The sequence below is a fragment of the Anoplopoma fimbria genome, chromosome 2, assembly GCF_027596085.1.
Source record: "Anoplopoma fimbria isolate UVic2021 breed Golden Eagle Sablefish chromosome 2, Afim_UVic_2022, whole genome shotgun sequence".
NCBI lineage: Eukaryota > Metazoa > Chordata > Actinopteri > Perciformes > Anoplopomatidae > Anoplopoma > Anoplopoma fimbria.
In genome coordinates, this window is record NC_072450.1 from 30216910 (window position 1) to 30220360 (window position 3451).

Sequence of the window (3451 nt, forward strand, 5' to 3'; positions counted from 1 at the left end):
CTACAATCCTTCATTCATTCATCTTCCGTTACCGCTTACCCTGTTAAGGGTCGCGGGGGGGCTGGAGCCGATCCCAGCTGTCATTGGGTGAAGGCACGGTACACCCTGGACAGGTCTCCAGACTGTGGGGCTGACATAGACAGACAACCATTCAGGCTCACATCCACACCTATGGGCAATTTATCTTCAATTAAAGATTTGTAGGAAAGCAGGCCCATCGCAGCCACTAATACTGATAAAACTTGATGGCTCACACATATCTGCACTAATTTTGTTTTGTTTTGCACAGGTTGCACGTTATTGTTGTTTTGAAAGATATGCAGTGTAAAACTCAGTAAAACTCTTTATTGCCAAATATTTGAACTTGTTTTGTTTAGTTTTTCACAGGTTGCAGGTTTATTGTTATTATCTTGAAAAGATATTCAGTGCAAAACAGGTTAATTGCAGCCACAATAAGCTATTTTTGCCAAATATTAGTTCTTTTTTGCACAGATAGAACTTTATTTGCATTGTTCTAACAAAGTGATTGCACATTTTATTTGTTTTTGTCTAATGGAGCAATCTACTTGAAAGTGATTGCAATTTTCTTTATTCTATTATTTGAAAAAGCACAGATGGAGGAGTCACAAAATGTTGTTATTTAAAAAAAAAAATCAACATGGATCATTTTGTTACAATTTTGTTGGGGCGGTGGGGCATGAACATTTCTTTTCCTCCAAAGTGGGGCGTGACAGAAAAAGTTTTAGAACCACTGAATTAACCTAAGCTGCATGTCTTTGGACTGTGGGAGGAAGCCGGAGAACCCGGAGAGAACCCACGCTGACACAGGTAGAACATGCAAACTCCACACAGAAGGCCGTCTAGCCCGGGAATTAAACCCGGGCCCCTCTTGCTGTGAGGCAACAGTGCTACCCACTACACCACCGTGCAGCCTCGCTACAATCAGTTGATGGATGAATTCAATTTAGTTATTCATTTACTTATGTTTTCTTATGGCATTATGATTTGGACTGATAATGAGGATATGGAGTGATTGTGTGAGAGCTGTAACTGATTTATTTCCAGACTTTGCTAATTTATACAATACTTATGTGCAGGTGATGAAGATTTGCGTGGTGAGGAGACTGAAGAAGGCAGAGTGTGTGACAGTCACCATGGTGAGCTCTGATACTGGCATCGGCTAGCTGTTTTCAGTTTATCTGTGTACAGTATCTGTCCCTATGATATAAACCATTAATGAATCAATAAAGTTGTGTTCACTGCAGTGATTTTACTCACAAACACTTCATGAAAACTAAAATTGTACTGATATCTGCACTGTATTAGAAGATTATAAAAAAATATTGACACTCTGTTCTGCAGTTGTTTAAGTGTTTGAGTGTTAGTAGTGTCGGTAGTCCAAACCTCTCCTCTGAGCTAAGGAAAGCAGACAGCACTGATGAAATATGAAGCTTTATTTATTTTTACAATTGAAATGTGCTCATGGTTATGGCTCACTAGTACAAGCACAAATAACACTTTTATGATAAAGAGAATATACAAGTAGAAAGTAGAGTGTGATATGAAGCGACACTAAATGTGAGAGGCATCATTATACCTGTAGTGAAGCCTCTTGCATTTAAGTTCTACAGTCAGGCTTCCATTCGCCCCCTCACCGTCTGTGTCTCCAAAATGTTTGTACGTCTGGGTCACAGTTTCTGTACAGGTGAGCACATTCTCCCGTCAAGTTTGGTTTTATAGATCACAACTTTTGTCTAGGAATTGGCATACGACCCTTTCTGGCCTTGTTTTGTGCGCAACCATTATAAAAGAGGCCCGAGGTCCAGTTCCTGTTAACACAATTTTTTTACAAACTAACATTGATCATGAAGTCAAACAAACTGACAGGTAAATTGTTGATCTGTAAGTTTGGGCAATTGTCATCCTGCATCATCAGGACCCATGTGCGGAAATCAAATTCCAGTGACTGACAGAAGGTTATTCAGAACTAAAATGGAAGAGCTCCACTATAATACCAGTAGCGAAATCAAAAAATCCCAAAGAGCTAAAAGACTTCAGACCAGTAGCACTTACATCCTTAGTAATGAAAATTTTTGAAAAAATTATTAAGGATGAAATCATGTCCCTGGTCAGTGGTAAACTTGACCCATTGCAGTTTGCATATCAAACTGGGAAAGGTGTAGATGATGCAAAACTCTTCCTTTTAGACACAATGTATAAACATTTAGAAAAGCCTGGATCTCATGCTAGATTGTTATTTGCAGACTTTTCTTCTGCTTTCAATAAGATGCAGCCACATATTTTAATTGAGAGACTAGCTGCTGAGTTTGAGTTACCCCATCAGATACTGTTGTTGCTTTTAAACTTCTTAACAGACAGAACTCAGAGGGTCTCTGTAAATGGACACTTGTCCCAGGCCATTACATCGAATACTGGTTCACCTCAAGGGTGCGTACTCTCACCCCTGTTGTTCATTTTGTACACAGATAGCTGTAGGTCCTCTCAACAGGGAAGTTATCTAGCTAAATTCTCAGACGACACTGCGTTGCTGTCCCTTTTCCAAGGTCCACATTGCAGCCATGGCCTTGCTTTGACATCGTTTGTTAATTGGTGTGATAACAACTTCTTAGATCTAAATGTAGAAAAAACAAAGGAGCTAGTCATAGATTTTAGGAAAGTGAAGGGAGCGCTCAAACCAAGTGTCATCCATGGGGAGGAAGTCCAACTTGTAGACACCTACAAATATCTAGGCACAGTATTTGATAACCAGCTTAAATTTCATCCAAATACTGAGGTAATTGTTAAAAGGGACAACAAAGAGTTCACCTGTTGAGAATGCTGAACTCTTTCAGTGTCTCTAAAGTTATTTTGAGAATTTTTTACCAATCTTTTATTGAGAGTCTTTTAACTTTTTCATTCATATGCTGGACTAAAAGTCTGTCAGTGAAGGACATGAATAGTTTAAATAAAATTGTGAAGATCTGCTCTAAGATCACTGGCATCCAGCTCAAGAGCATAAGTTCATTGTGGAACAAACAAGCAGTCCAGAAAGCTAAATGCATTATCAGTCAGCCTGACCATGTCCTCAGTAAAGAATTTAAACTAATGCCTTCAGGGCGGCGCTACTGTTCAATCAGGACAAGAACAATGAGGTACTCCCACTCTTTTATCCCTGCAACCATCAGGTTACTAAATGATGACAAAAGTCAGGAGTAGGTGGAGAGCACACCAGTGTTGCTGGGTGTTTCCGGGGCAGGGTGGTTGTTACTGACGGGTTGAAATGAATTGTGAGTTAAATGTGTGTGTTGGACTGCCTTTGATATATGTTTTTGTCTATCTCCTATTGCTATTTATTGTATTTATTTTATTAAGTAATTTATTATGTGAGACGGGAAACTGTGAACGAAATTGCCCATTTTGGGATAAATAAAGTTTTTCTAATCTAATCTAA